Source organism: Cygnus atratus, chromosome 4 (genome assembly GCF_013377495.2).
Source record: "Cygnus atratus isolate AKBS03 ecotype Queensland, Australia chromosome 4, CAtr_DNAZoo_HiC_assembly, whole genome shotgun sequence".
Taxonomy (NCBI): domain Eukaryota; kingdom Metazoa; phylum Chordata; class Aves; order Anseriformes; family Anatidae; genus Cygnus; species Cygnus atratus.
The window spans coordinates 69,179,541-69,196,146 of NC_066365.1; the positions used below are offsets into that span (position 1 = coordinate 69,179,541).

The following is a 16,606-nucleotide window of genomic DNA, read 5'->3' on the forward strand; positions in this document are numbered from 1 at the left end:
ACCTACAAATCAGGCTTTCGGCTGGTACTGAAAAAGCTAATAGATGGCTATTGTGGTTTTTTTTTCCTGTAAAGGTAACTTTGTGGTAAGCCCTCTCCATTCTCTCACCAATGTTAAGGCCACAGGCTATTCCTATTTTCAGACCAGTAGTAGACAAAATACTTAGAGATTATCAAAATTACAATACATTCTGCTAATACATTTGAAAATCTGGAGTATGCTTATTCCTACTACCTTGTATTGAAAAAACAGAATATCAAATAGGAGTAAAGACATACGACATGCTCTCTGTCATGCAGTGACTATTCTACACTATATTAAAATAATGAAAAATTATTAGAGGATTACTAAACAGTATTTACTTTCAGAAAAAATGCCTAACTGAAAATCGCATTGTGGGTCTGCCAACAGCTGTTGTAAGCCAGCTCTACCCAGCAAATTCTGCTTTTCTCAAAGTAAAACATTACTGTAGCAGCTAATAGATAACTGAAAATCATTATACCAAACGTTTCTAACAATTTACCACTAGTCTTTTCTGTCTAGAAGACCTAGAAAAGAAAAATAAAACAATTAAAAAAAAAAAAAAGGCTCTTCTGGACTAAAGTTAAGTTTAAAAGCGCCTGAAGTAAAGACTTGATTAGTCTCACTGCAGATAGACAATGATTCCAGTTAACCTGTCAGCTGACAAGGCTGACCTACAAAGTATTTTTGAATGAGTACAAGAAAATTTCTTTATCCTTACAGCACATGATGTTTACATAGACACTTAGCGTGCATCTGCAGAAAAAGATGAAGCATATTTTGAAATTGTGTGAAAAGGTTACAATAACCAGCATGATTACGGTTGTACTTGTCTGCCACCAAATGTTTTAAAATTATCAATCTTTTCTAATTTTGCTTTTTTCTTAATGGATAACATGTCAGAACTTATTTGTAATAGTCTGTTTTCATCAACCAAAACAAGCATTTATTGCCTTCAGGAGAAGGCAATAGGCAATACGAGCTTGTACAGAATGCAAGCTTGTACAGTTAAGAATTGTACAACGGAAAGTGAAGAATTTCTTAATTCTAAATGTTACTTGCTATTGCAAAAAAAAAGTTTACAAAACCAATGAACTTTTTGTTCCTCTCCAGAAAAACCTTGTAACCAATCTCTGCTGCTCAGGATAAGGCTAGAAGATTCTACAACAGGACCTTTCTCCGTTAATTTGTCATCTTCAAAATCAAGATTCTTTTGCCACTGCAGAAGAAATTGAATTTCGTCAGTTTCACTCCTGCTACTGAAGGCGGGTGGTTAAGTAAGGTAGACAGATTTGAGCAAATTCCTGTAGAATGATGTATTTTTGACTGAAGAGAGATTACAGATCTCTTCCTCACTTCTAAGGCCACAAATCAAATAGAAAAGAGTTGCTTCTTTTCTGCCGATAAGCAGAGAGGAACATTAGTGCCTAAAATTGTAGAAACTACTGGATTTACCACCAGAATTTAATAAAGTAGGTAGCCCTCACAGTTGCTTAGCAAATGGATCAAAAAAACCCCTATTTTCAAATGCATACTTGAGACTTTTCTGCCTCCTTGGGGGTTTCCAAATGGTTCAGCTTAAGGGAAGGCTGCTCTCTGGCAAAACAATTGACAATACAGTACAGCCTAGGTGCTTACTCACCAATGAAATGCTCTCTCTCTCTCTCTCTCTCTCTCTGAGGACGAACCAAATGCAATCTCAAATAACTCAGCACTTAGTTGCAGAGCTCCTTCCTCGTTTACGCTGTATTTTTTTTGTTTGTTTTTTTCACCTGCTCCAAGCCTACCTTCATCTCCCACGCCTTCTTTAATCCTACAGCTTTTTCTTTTCAGCAGCCTGCCTCTGCTCCTTGCACCATATCTTCAGGACCTGGATCCTCTGGTTCTACACGATACTCATTGCTGCAGGTTAATGCACTATAATCTGTTTCCTCTTCACTGTGGCCAATGATCCTGCCCTTCCTCTCATATGCAGTGATGACAGCATAGGAATTGCCTGAAGCTTTGCTGTATCATGAACATTTCTGATCATGCATATTCTGACGATCAAATCTGGGATGACATCATAAAATAAGTTATCAATATAAGTAACAGATCAAATTGTAGGATTAACAAAATGCTATCTGCTACACCTCTACAGAAACAAACAACATTGCCCAGACCAGATAGCAGCTGATTTTAATAAAGAAGATACAACCATTTTGCCTAGACCTCTTAGAACACTCTGTATCTATCGCTGCATTACCCAGGTAGGTGGATTTAGATGCCAGAAGCATACTCTGTGCATTGCAATCGTAAAAAGCTGCGTTGTGACACTGGTGATATATGAGGCCTTGTCACTAGTATGAAAGCCTAGCTATATGAATACACGGTATAGCATCAAAACCTTCAGCACAGAGCCATATTTGCCCACGTCTTCTGGTTGTACAAGCAGCAATACACCGAACTGATAATGCACCTCTAATGTGGACAGGAAACACTTGTAAAAATATATATATCTTTATACATAGCTGGGAGGTAATGTTCAGAGAGAGGTAATAATAACTCAAATGCACTACGGCCTTTTACTGGTAGACTTGCACCTATCACCAAAACCTTCTTATATTCATATCTGATCAACATAATTACGTCCATAATGCAATCCTGGCCACACTTTATTAATTCTGGTGCATTTTACACATCAACTGTAACCATATATGTCTGATTACATTCATTATCCTATCAGTGCATTATTTCAAAGCAAAGCTAGCATACACAAATGGCAGACATATAGCAGGAGCACTCAAACAAGGCCCAAGCTCACAAGAGTCTCTAGCATTAGACACTCACCCAACAAATCCAAATTCCTGCTAATAAGTGGCCTTTCTGGTTAGGACACTGTTTGAAGTACAAACTATCTCCCTGTGCCAGGGCTTTCATAGACTTTTCCCAAAATGCATTATTACCACATTCTCTTGGCTCTTAATTCCCGTCCTACTTTTTTCACTCAGTCTACATGAAGAACGTCTCCAGAGCAGAGATTAGTATGACTGTTACAGGTAAAGAGACTACAAGGAAGTTTTATGTTTCTGCAGCTGTCTCGTGGTTTACCCATTTCGCTTGGGGACAGAAAAATAAAACATTTTCCCGTCCAACAAGCCAGTTCTTGACCTTCTTGCCCACTTTCCCAACCCTGCTTTGAGGGCCCTACAATGGGCATTTTTTGCCACTTTTGCTGTCCTTTCACCTTGCATAGTATTAGCTCTGCGAATTAGTTCACTGCCTTATCAAACACAGCTCTTTAGAGAAATTCTGAGGTAACTGCTTCTTATCAAAAAATCTAGAGTTTTGACTTTCGAAATAAGCCTTGTTAAGCAATTGTAGTTGCTATGATTACTTGCAGAAGTTCTGAGGGCTCAACTATCACTACCACTTTGGAGCCAAGCATTCCACTGCTGAATAGATCCTGTACATGCCCTTTCTGCATTACATTTAAAGCCTATTACTTTTTATTTCATTAATTATATACCTTGTTTCTGTACTGCTGCTGAATTTCAGTCATGTTCCAGATTGGCTCACAACATTTGTTTCCAGTTTATTCAGGAGTGCTACTACACAGCAGCTTCCGATAGCCTGCGTTTTGCATCCACAGAAAAATCACAACTTTAATTTCATTCTGAAGTATCTGATTGAACATTCCTGGCAACTAATCCAGCTAGCAAAAGGATCCATATTCATCTCTTCCATCCTACACTGCTCTCCAAGGTTTATACTTTGGCTTAAATCCCTCTGGCTTTATTATCAGACTAGAATCTGGGCGTTCTTCACTACAGAGATAACTTCCCAGTTTAGATGTTTGAGTGCCAGTGCAGCCAGGTTCTGTGCTCCGATGGCATCCCACCAAGGCTGGCAAGTTCCACAATCGATTTATCTGACACACGATCTCATGAACCTCAGCTCCACAGGCTAACCCATGCCACAGCGAGCACATTTACACTTCAATATATTACAATAAATAAATGAAATGGGTCCCGAACACCATGACGGGAGGCTGTTCTGCTGCAGCTTCTTCCTAGGGCTTTTTATTCTTTTATCAGTAGTTTTTCAAAATGTTTCAAATGGAGTTCAGATCACATTTCTAATAAAATCTTACCTAACCTCAGCCTTCTTTCTCGAAAATATTTTTGTCACAAAATATTCACCTTCTGCTCCTCGGTGTATCTATTATTTAGCAGGGCAGAACACAGAGAAGAGGACAACATTCACGCTCTACTCTGTCTTTGATCGTGGCTAAGAAAACACGGAATTCTAAGGTTAGTCCTCAAGGCCAAATACGTTTAAAGATGATTATTAGTTTAATACACAAATTTTCTAAATTGTTCTGTGTGTTTTAGCACAGATATGAGCTGTCAGTACTTTAGTAGGAGGTACAGACCAGAACAGGTTTCAGAAGGACAGTTAAATGCCCATCCCCGTCAGCCAACAGAACAAGACCACCCTGTGCTTCTCCAAAGAGTCACACAGAAACCTGACAGTGTCTTTCACAGACAGCACAAGGAAAATGTTAAAGCTTCTATGGAAGTCTATTCCAATTTAAGGGCTCCTTATAAAGAACGTGAATAGGCTCTAAAAAATCCTGAAGTACCATTCAGCTTGCAGAAGGGTTGGGTTTCACCCCCCCCCCTTTGTTAGTTTTACATATAATTCTGCTGCAGAAGGCTACAGCTAGGAGGAAAGTAGCACATCACACTATAGTTTTCCTGTCCTTTGCCACATATGTATCTTTCCTCCAAATATGGATGAATATAAAATAGCTCCAATTCGTACTGGGGAGCTGAATACCAAAGTTCAAAACAAGATCAAATTGCTATCTCGTACTAAGTTAAAAATAGGACAAGTTAAAAGGATGGGGACAAAACTAGAAACTGAGCCATCACCTGTTGAGTAACCCTTTTTAATTTAACACATGCTTTAAGTCACTTAGATATTTCATTAGTTCCAAATTATGTCAAATGCCAGAACCTGCATCGACGGTGCCCCAGGACAAAGTAATTTTGTCCAAGATAAGAATACTCTGAAGTATGCAGCGCTTCATTTTTCCATACCTAGTCAATTCAATTTCATTGCTATGAAACCCTCAAATGAAGGTTTTCAAACGTCTCCTTTCCACACGTGGCTCATCACTCCGCTGCACTATCAGAACAATTTCCATTGAATTGTATTATTCCTTAATGGTAGCAAAAAGTATAGCAGAAGCCTTACTTTTGGTCTGACCACGATTAACAAGTATTTCTCTGCTGCACACAAAATGCATTTTAAGAACATTAGTTTGCGTGATGGTCTATTTCATGCTTCAGACAGAAGCAGCCTCTCAAATGCACCAGAGACTCAATAGATTAGCTGGTGCTAAAGTTTAGAGTTGCTTGGGAGCAAAGTAATGCATGATGGACTATGCATTAACCTATCATCACCAGACACAAGGTATTAGTATATATGATCTGTTCCCAGGAATCTTGGGTATTTTCGTAGTTTGCTGTTCACCAGAAGGGCAGCAGAACAGAGTATGTATGACCTAAGTTTCCCTTGTAACACTTTCTAAATACTTTCCTTCCTGCTGATGCTAGAAAACATGAAATAACTACACTGGACACCACCAATTTGATAAAAAGATTAAAAATAGCACTTGATATATCACTTTTGTGATTTCTGTCAGTGTAAACCGAAAGAAAAAACCTTAAGTACATTTATATAGCTGTCTTATTACCTCCAACAACTGCAGGTCATAGGGAAGCTAATTTGAAGTTGCAGTGAAGGGTGAATTTGGGTAGTTTCTCTCTTTTCCTTCAAAAAGTGTTCTCGGAACCAAAGCTTTTCAAGTAACCATTAACTTCATAAAATAGCTAACTGACCCATCCGACCGGCTACCCCAATTTACAGGCTGCAGGGTGACTGCTGGCACGTCAACAAGGCTCTCCTCATCACCCCCTTTCTCCCAAATCCTCCACAGCTGTGCACTAAAGGAAATTTAGACTCCTGTGTCAAGCCCTGATGGGAGTTCTTCCTCTCTCCCCACTTTCCCACATGCCCACTTATCCTGGTTGGCGCATTCCATCTCCACCTCCTCATTTACACCACCAAGAGGCCGGTACATCCTCAGGGAAGGCGTTTTTCAAAGCTACATCCTAACTGGGAAGCGATGCTTCCTGGAAAGGCGGACTTACTTATCCACTTAGATCCGCTTCAGTGTCACCAGTCTTCTTCACCCAAAGCCTACATACAAGAACGATACCAGACCGTATTTACTCAACCCTAAGGCCGTTTCATTTGTCTTTGCCAAAAACCTCAGAAAGACCTCAAACAATACAGCCACAAACACAGTATTAAAATACAGTCATCATCTACGGCGTTATTATTAGTTGCATCGAGCGCTTCTTTATTGGTGTTTGTTTACTGACTGTTAGGGGATCTGCTGTTTCCAGCGGCATCGCTCAGTGGGTGCCTCCCATTGTGCAGCCCGGTGCTCTCGAGGAGAGGCGAATTTCTTTTTCCCCTGAAAAGGCTAGGTGCTTCACCTCATTCCACGGGAAAAAATATGTGCAATTTTCATGCATTCAACCATCTTCTCTGCTTAAAACCTACGAGATGTCTTTGTAGTTACGTAAGGGGGAGTGACCAGAGGTGACCGAAATGCCGCACGAACCCTGCTTGCATCTTCTCATCATAAACTACGTCCTTGATCCAGCAATTTGCCCCGAGCAGGTGAACCTTTATGTATGCATGGAGTTCCAGGGTAGTCAATAGGCTTTGATCGACCACCAGGAAAGACACGCATTTATCAGCCCGGAGAAATCAGGCCTCGCTTTGGAAGCGCACTGACACCGGTGGAACAAAAAGCAAGCTCAGTGCAAAAGTGAGAGGTGAATGGGGCACAAACAATAGGACGCTGAAAAACAATCCCTTCTTTCCATTCCTAGGCTGCTCTGCTAGCACAATGTTTTGGACGCGAACTCAGATACATAGATACACACACACACGAACATCCACACACATCAATTTCACTGCCTAAATACTAGAAAGCAACCCCCCCCCCCCCATCGTTTTTGCTTCCAGTCTAAAACAGAAAAGTTTTTTTAGGGTGTAATAACCAGTCTTTTGCATGCAGCTGTAATTTACATGCAATATTCTCATCTGCAGAGCAACCACAGGCATCAGAAAAAGCACACAGCCCCACAGATACTAGAACACAAATATTTTTTCATTCTTACTACTGATTTGTTGGACTCGTACTGAACTAAAAGGAAATATATTTTACATTTAATTTCAAATGCATTAACCACTTTAATTCCGCACCCTTATGATGTCACGGCCTAGTTTTCTTCTGATATTTTCAAATAATATTTGATAAATTAGTAGGTTTTACTGTACTTTCCGTATCTGAATTTTTCTGAGCGTGTATGAAGGTGGAATTCCTATAATCTTCACGACAACTAGCCATGTAGCCCCCAGGAATATCCAAAGCTTTTATATTTAAATACTGTGGAAAAATATCATATTTTCTGATGGCTACCAACTAGATGAAAATCCTGGCATGTTTCAGTAAATGGGACGTAGATGCTTACTGAAACAACCAAAAAAAATTGCATATACTGAAAGTACTGAGCCCTGAGTAGCCCTGCAAAGCAGTGGTTTTATTCAATGATTACATCCAACGGTCAAATAATACCACACTGTGAAATTGAGGAGTTTATTAAGGTTGATATGCTGCATTTCCTGAGAAAAAAATCCCACAGCAAAACAAGGAAATAATAGCTTCAACAATAAATTCACAGAGATTCTACTTACATACAAAAATGTTGGTGAAGAACCAATGTATTCTTTCAGCCCTGGCCACACATTCCATGTTTAAGGAATTTTAGTAAGCATCTGTCCACATAAACCACCAGCAAGGACTCTTTGCAAAATCTATTACAAACTTCACTGCCACCCTACAGTGTTTACAGTTACCTTCCTTAGATGTCTGAAAATGTTTAAAAGCCAAGCATATCTTCCTTTTTTTTTTTTTTTTTTAAACACAGACCTCGTTTAGCTTACTCAGCACAGGCAGCATTAGCTCCTAAATTTAAGGATCATTATAAACCAATTTTAATGCAAATGCCAATAAGGAAACTGTTCACACACACAAAATACATGGGCAATGACTGATACCAGCCTCCTGCCTGTTTAATGGCTGTTAGCTAGAGGCCCATTTTCTCTGAAATCTGTTTAAATACAGTGTTTACTGTCTCTGCACTTCTAATAGTATTTACTCCTCCTTTCAGCCGACATATTTAAAAAAAACAAAAACAAAAAAGCAAGTATAAATACATTCAAGAAGTGTGGCAAATTCCCTCCTCCACCCCCAGAGCGGTAAAGCCACAGCGGATGAGCTGTAACTATGGCCTTGGGAATACAAGTTCCCCAGGCTCTTTTACCACACAAATATCAATTCAAGTTGCAAGAGCCCTATCCTCTCCTCCTTAATGCAGATCGAGCCAGGCAGCCCCACAGCCTTCGCAGGAAGGTTTTCTTCCCATTTTCCTAGCGAGCCTCTCCTCCGGTACCGGTCCAGGATGGAGCGCAGGAGGGTGTAAGTGGAAGGATCATCACACCAGTGTTTAGTGGAGGAATAAATCAAACATGGCTTCCCCCTCCATACATTTCCAGAGTTACATTCACTCCTGCTGCCGTGCGATCCCACTCCCACCCGCAGCGAAGGGGCAGGAGCAGCCCCCACCTCCCCAAACCCAATGCCACGGGGTGGGGGGGTGACCCCGGCTGCTCCCCACCCTTAGGGGGGGAAGATTTAAATCCCAGAGGAGGGTTTTTAGGGGTGTTTTTTTTTTTTTTCCTCCCCTTCATCGGCTTCCCCCCCCTCCTTGCTTCTGCGTTTCTCTTTCTGCTTTGCACTGATTAACCCCCCCCCCCCCCCAGCTCCTGGGGGGGTGCAGCGCTCCCTCACCCCTTTATGCTGCCCCTGGCCTCCCGCAGAGCCCAGGAGGAGGAGGAGGAGGAGGAAGGCGAGGAGAGAAGGGGGGAGAAAGGATGAAGCTGCAACAGCCAGGACTCCGGCTCGGCATTGCCCCCCCCGAGGCACGGATCCTGCGGCAGGCTGGGGGGGGGGGGGGAGGGGGACGGGGTTTGGGGGGGATGAAGGGGGGGGTTAGAGGGGAAGAAAGGGGTTTGGGGGGGTTGCGAGGGATTAGGGGGGTTGGGGAGGGGATTTGGGGTGGTTGGGAGGATTTGGGGGCGGTTGAGGGGAAGGGGACGGCGGCCCCTCAGCGAGGGGCAGGTAGCGGTGGTGGCTGAGGGGCGAGCACAGGCTTGTGGGGGGGGGAGGCACACAACACAAACAAATAAAAAAAATAAAAATAACATAAAAACCCCTCCTCTCAGGAAAATAAAAAGGGGAAACGGGAGGTGCCTGGCTAGGGGCGGGTAACTCGAGGGGGTGCCCCCCCCCCTCCGAGGAGGGACCCCGGCCCCACACCACCACCACACCACCGCCTCCCTCAGGGGGTGCCGGGCAGCGCCCTCAGCCCCAGCCCGGGGGCTCCCCACCGCGGCCAGGCGAGGCGAGGCGGCGGCATCCCGGAGAGCGACGGAGCCGCCGCCACCACAGCCACCGCCGCCACCGCTCCCGCCTCCCGCCCGGGGCCTTGCGGGAACGTGCCCCGGTGCCTCCCTCCAGGGAGGGGAAGAAGGGCGAAGGAAAGCAGCCCGGCGGCTCACTGACCTGTGCCCTAGCGCATCGTTCTCCCCCCGGGGAGCCGGGCGTGAGGCGGCGGGAGCTGGGCGCCGGGGAGCTGTGAGGAGACGGCGGCGGCGGCGGGAGCCGAAGGGACGCGGACACGGCAACGGCGGCGGCGGCTCCTGCGCGGCGGCCCCGCCCCCTCCTCCGGCCAGAACCAGCGCGAAAAATCCCGGCCGCTGATTGGGCGCCGCCGCTGCGCTGCCCCCGGAGCGGCTGTTTCAAATCCCCCCGCACGGAGCCGCCCGCACGCGCGGCCGGGAGCAGCGCCAGCAGTGCCAGCAGCGGCAGCAGTGCCAGCGGCAGCAGTAGTAGCAGCGGCAGCAGCGCGCGGGGCCGCGGCGGCGGGAGCGGCGCGAGGGCCGCCCGTCCGCTCTGACAGGGCCGGCGGCGGCGGCGGCGGACCGAGAGGAGGGAGGGCGGGCGGGCGGGGAGCCAGGGGAGGGGAGGCTGAAGGCGGGAGTTGTGTGGGGCCTTCGAGGGTGTGTGTGGGGGGGTCCCCAGGTGGGCGACAGCGCGACGAGGAGAGCGTCTTTTATTATTTTTTCCTTATATTTTATTATATATATATATATTTTTTATCTCTTTATCTTTTTTTCCCCTCAGCCTTCTATGCGGGGATGTCTGGTAACCGTGCCCTCCTAACCCAGCACATGTGCGTTCTCTAAAATAAAGCCCTGATTTAAGCCAAATGTTTTGACTTTCCCCACAACTGCACACAATTTCGAGGCTCTGGGATGGTTTGTAAGGACCCGAGCATGCCTGGCTGCGAATTACCGGGGCTGTCTCCTCTGGAAGGACGGCCTGGTTTATTTGTTCTCGCTCGCATCAAAATAAGTACATGTGCTTGCAATTTGCCAGTTGAAAGCACAGCTATTTTTCAGGCCAAATCGTTAAATATCTGTCATACTCTGATAGGAACAAATATTCCCATGAGCTGTCGCAACGGATAATGCAAAGCAGGTAACAGCCAACTCCTCTGAGCCGTTAGGGGGTTGAGAAAGGATTGGGGAATGTTGGCCAGGGCCAAGGACGTCGCCTGTGGGTGCTGTGCTATAAGGCAGCTGGACCTGGCTTCACCCAAAAGGTGAACAGGAGGTAAGGGTAGCACACCAGCACTGTCTGTCCTTGCCGTTGGTCCATCTGCAATGGAAATCCTCGAGCCACCCTGCACAGTCCTTACTGGTAGAAGTTATGGTTTGTGGGTGTCCTTGTGCATAGGTTTAATGGTGGGTGCAAATTCCTTCAAACAGCAGTTAACAGTTGAACGGTTTGCACTTGCTGCTAATTACTTAGTAATGAGAAACTTAATCAGGGGCTGATTAAAACTTTAATCTCAAAGTGGCTGAAGGAAATCTGTCTCTACTGATAAAGGTACCTGAACTTGTTTTTCTGCCTTTAAGTGTTGTTTTTTTAAAAAAAGAGAAAGATGTTAGACATGTGAGATTTAGCTTCTGAATGTCAGTTTTTACAGCATTAAAGAAAAAGATAGAGCTGTTACATTTTAAAATAGTTAATTTGAAATAAACATTGTGACAAATTTCCAGTTTCCATTTTTTTCAAGACCAGTTATGTGTTTACAGAAAAATCTTTTCTAATTAAAGATAGAGGCACTGTATCAATACAAATTAATAGACGTACAAATATGCAGATCCTGCAATTTTGCTGCATAATGGCATGTATAGGAGTGCTTTTCTTCCATAGTTGAGCAATACTGTAGAAAAAAATACTGAAAGTATGAAGCATGTTATGTTTACGGGGGTTCTTGCTATTTTCTGCAGAATATTTATGTAATAAACCAGGTTATTTATCAGTAACTGATATACTACAAATGCACTATCTACTCTCTGTAACAAATTCTGTGCTCAGGCTTATTAACTGTCTATTTATGATTTTTAAAAAGAGAAACAGATTTTTTTTTAATTCTGTCCTTACTACTAATGTATAAGATCCTCCAGATATTGCAGTTCTAGTGTTTGCCTTCTCTGTCAGTTGTTTAAGATTTAAGTGGAAGGATTTTGCTATCGTGGTCAAGGTGACAACAAATCTTTCTTGCTCCTTTCAGCTCATATAGATCATTGGCCTTGTCTGTACTATTAAGATTTGCAACCACCTAATTACATCCTAATAGACTCACCATGCAAATGTACAGTGGAGCTTATGTTGGAAAGTTAAAGATGTTAACTGGAAAGACACTGGTTCAGACTGTACATAGACATCAGTGCAAATTTGTTGAAAGGCAAGGCCCATTTAACAAGAAACTGCATATGCAGTTTTCTAACTTCAAAAACAATTGACTGTTTTCTTGATCTCATACCAAGATAATAAAATCCTTTTTTCCATGGCATTACACAATGAGGTTGACACTCTCTGAAAGTAGGTAGTTATATTCTGTTTTTCAAAACTGAGTTCAAAAAAGTTTTAAATTCTATTGAACAGGTGTGAACGACTGCATGTGCAGTGTAGAAGGAGGTTGTGCTAACAAGAGTCACAGAGCATTATTTTTGAGTGATGGCCTTGAAATAATCAAAGTAAATGTCCCCTAATCTGCTTCTAGTAGTTTCCAAATTTCCAGAGTGAACCTCTTGGGAGTTCTGCCCTCTTTCATTAGCTTCTGTAGTAATTTCGAGTTTGACAGTATTTTTCAGTTTGATGTTTCTTGGGTAGCAGAACAGGTCATTGAAGCCAAATGATGTATAGCTAGAGTAAATCATAGTATTCATTTATTGAGTCCTGTTTCATTTGGTATCTAAAATTTGATTGTGTTTTATATTCACCTTTTATGGACATGTTGTATTAACAAATACTATCAAGATCAATATCTGTTCAACTCAGAGGAATTTAAATAAATGTAGTGTTGTGTATTGTTCTAGAAACATTTAAATGTTTTAGAGGTTATTAATTAGTTACTAGGCTGAAGGATAATTTGCAATTAAAACACTATTCCAAGAACATTTTCACCATTTATTCAGCAATAATGGTAGGCAGTGCCCCTGACCTTAGGCACACATTATGATACATAGAAGTTCTAAGGCAGAAGGAAGGTGATTCTTTCTGTTGCCACCACAGGGACAGGAGCATCTGAAAGGCTAAGGCCCGTGTTGCAGTCAGTGTAGTTTCACTGTGTTAGGTAGAGCTCAGAATCTAACCAAATGTGCATGGCACTATTCCATGCAACAGTGCGAAAATCCCTCCCCTGAGAGCCTGGTCGGCCCTCTTACCAAGGGGATGGGGCATGTTTTGAGGTAACTCTCACTATGAGAAGTAAGGGAGATTTGCAGTCCCTGTGCTAAAGCTTTGCTCTTCTCCTGCTACAGGCCAAACGTAATGAAGGTGTAGTTAGCAAGCACGCTTAATCTAATTGTAGATCTTTGTGGAAAGAACTTCATGTTTATATTTTTCTCCTGATTGCTTTCTGGATTTTTTAATCTTTTTATTTCTGTTTCAGGTTTTCACATCAGTGTCTAGTTAGTAAATATTCTTCTAGGCACAGATAGTCTTGGCAGCAATGTAGAGTTGTACTGAAGTTACGTGAGCGCAGCTGATGAGTAAATCAGATCCTCCCAAGTTAGTGGAACAGCACAGCCTATCTACAGTGTTTACTGTCCTACAGGTGAGATAAGGGATGTACTAGGCCAGATAGAATCCAGAAATTTAGATATTTTGTTTCACTGGCTTTTCCCACCTCTTCAGGCTAAGCACTGAAGGCATTGTAGTTCTACTTCAAAATGTGAACGCACTGGGAAAGTTAATACTGCCTGTTCTGTTTTTTTGTAGCACTGATGCAGAGACATCTTCCTAGTGTTGTCCCTCATCACCATGGCTGCTCTTTCACGCTGTCAGCTGGCAACCCATCACCTGAGCACTGGCTTCAGCCAGCCAGCAGTCCATGTTTTTTCTTAGGATTAACAGTGAGTAATGGTTATTTCCAACCTGCCTGAACCTATCCTCAGCTGTGTTAGGTGTAGATAGACAGAGCCACTTATCCTTCAATTGTGTCAGTCCACGTGCCATCAAGACTGCTAAGAAAAATCTTTATCAGCACATATACATTTGTTTTTGGCCAGCCACCATACTCCATTCTGCTTAATACCGAGAAAACAAGTTGCTGTTTTAGAATTCAGAATTAAAAACTTAATATAAACTTGTATTAACTTTATAAACTTTATAAAACTTCATATTTTATATTAAAATTTAATAAAAACTTAAGTATAAAACTTAAAGCAGCATTTCAAAATACTTTAACTGTAGCATAGTAATTCTGAAATTGTAGTACTAAATGAATTCTTGGGAGCCTACAAATGCACTGGCTAATTAATCCAAATGAAGGTTCATAAAAATGGTAATTTGAAATTTCAGCATTGTGTATTAGAATTCTTTATTTTAAAGTCAAAAATGAGAAAGAACAGGCTTTTCAGACTTTTTGTATGTTTTGTATAATCTCAGATAAAATGGAGTAATAGTATTTTTAATTGAAAGTTGATTCTTCAAGAAAAAGTAATCTACTTAGAGAATTTCTAATGTAATTGTCCAAATGAGAGACATCCGAAGTGCAACTATACTGTATAGCTCAAATACAGTTCAGAGTAAGAAATTTTAATGTCAGTGAAAATATACAGTTAAATGTGAATCTTCTTACTAGGAGTTATGCACCAATCTGTTTAGCAGGTACATTTTCAGTTAGGAAAATAATGGGATCAAATGTCACTTCTCACAAATAGTCTTTCTGTTTGCATCACTTATGCTAAGCAGAGGGAAGGGAAGTGTCACTGAGCGAGCAAAAGGAATGCTGAAGACATGAGGGAGTGGGTTACATCTTCAGGGGAAGGCAGAGGGCAGGAGAAAGGAAAATTGAGGATCATATCCCTGCTGTTTTCCAGTGCTGGGATGATAAAACAGCTGTATACTAATTCTAAGTAGCTAACATTCTCCAGCCTGGTAAAAGGAACTTTAGTGCACTGATAAAGTTGTCTATAGAAATATCCTCTATCTTCAGCATCAGTATGACTTTAACCATAGATGACATTCAGAGTAAAATAAATCTAATGTTTGTGGAAGTACACAGCTTGAGGATTCAAAACAGTAACTCCTCCCTCTATTGACTGCATAGTATGTTGCTATGCTTATAAACAAAATCTCACTTAGAAGTATAAATACCGAAATGCATTCATAATCAGAGCATTAGAGCATAATTACATTTTTTTGGAATATATTTGATACGAGATTCTAGATCTTAGCTTGTTAAGACGAAAGCTCAGCTAACTCTTAGCTTCTGAGGATCTACAACGTAGGTTTTACTGTTAATTCTGTTGCATTTCAAATTATGATTTATGTTTAATCTTCACATAATTATTGTTGAGCGATAAGCACGAAGTGCTAAGTTCTATAGCAATGTAAGTCTTGAAGGCTTTTTTTTCATTTTGGCAGAGAAGTGACTATTGATATTTCCACTGTATGCCAGTGCCAAAGAATAAAGTTTGTTAAGGGTTGAATAGGCCAGATAGATAATGCTACTTCTGTTTTCAGCAGACTCTAATGCAATGTTTTATTTCGCACATATATTAATCTTTGCAGCCTCTATGCAGAATGGTGAGGGTAACTCTGTCAGTCCTAAAGGTTAATTTCATTCTTCTTTAAGGCATGCCATTATTCTGTTAACAGTAATTGCTCTTTTTTGAATGATTAATTTGATCATATGAACTGTTTCTAATTATGTTGGTGGCTGGCAATTTCCTGTACTGAGAAATTGTGGCTGTGATCATATCCCATTTACTCAGTATATATGCCTTGAGAAGAATGCTCGCTGACAGACGTTTTCAGAAATATCCACTAATTTTGGGAACTGTTTGGGGAATTTATATAAGATTTCTAGCACTTGTTTTATATCGGTGTTGAGTATGTGCAAGCGTCCTTGATAAGGGCTGAAGCAACTGGATTTGAGCCGTAGGATGGGCAGGTTTGCAAATGAAGGCCTAACTGCTAAATTATCACCTGTCCTGTTTTTGCTGTGAAAACTGAAGGGAGTAGGATGTGTTTCTTGCACATTTTACCATGTTCTTGAGCTTGATATGCTAGCTCCTCTAAGCTATATTTGTTCGCTTCAGTTATTGTTAATGAGCCAGAGCTTACACTTTGCAAATCAGTGCAGGCGTATTATGAGACACTTGCTTGGTGAACAAGCCCTAGCAGGGAGTGAAAGGTGGCTGCTGAGCTGCCTGCGGGAGCTGTACTGCGGTTCACTGTCAGCAGCTCAACCCTAAATGCAAGAGTGATCCCACCGTGGCAGTTGTTGCTCCAGCACTGGATCTGCGTCCAGTGTACATATAGTACAGAAACATCGCACTGTTTCAGCTGCATTTACAGCAGCTGAACTGAACTGTGATTCAAATGAAGAATGCACTCAGTGGAGAAGAGGTGTTGGGCTTAGGCAGCATGTAGGAGGCATCCCCCATGAGCGTTCACTCACTTTGTTGTCTCACGCCGAAGCTGAGCATGGTTGTAGTACTGTTGTGCTAATAATAGCAGCATTCCCATGGACGCAAGCCATGGTGTGTTAGACATTCCTCCTCTTGCAATTGCTACAGCAACTGGGTACATGGTATCTGCTGAAGGGCTGAGGTTATGTGCATCTTCTAGGTTTGAAAATAAATTGTTTGCAGTGGTCCAAAGAAGGAGATAAACTCCTGAATTCTGAGTGCCATTTAAGCGCCTCACCTGTGAATCTAGGCCTCAACTACCGTCTTACCCCAGGAGCCTTTAGAGGGGCTAGAAAAGGTACTTTTGCCTTTGACTGGAAGTACGCTGCTTCTAGCATGCAGC

The 16,606-nt window shown here is 42.3% G+C and overlaps 1 protein-coding gene across 7 annotated transcripts in view; it reads right to left on the reverse strand.

Annotated features, from left to right (window-relative positions):
- The window catches only part of NSD2 (nuclear receptor binding SET domain protein 2), a 107,360-nt gene that overhangs the window by 71,618 nt on the left and 19,136 nt on the right, over nt 1-16,606 (reverse strand). For 3 of the 7 annotated variants that reach the window (XR_004778749.2, XM_035547320.2, XM_050710524.1), the window contains exon 1: nt 9,773-9,922. The exons of 2 other annotated variants lie outside the window; for them this stretch is intronic. The gene's annotated coding sequence lies outside the window, so the exon portion shown is untranslated. Of the gene's footprint in view, nt 1-9,772; nt 10,183-16,606 lie in introns of those variants that run through there. 2 more of the 7 variants (XR_007708252.1, XM_035547318.1) reach the window with 2 other exon arrangements.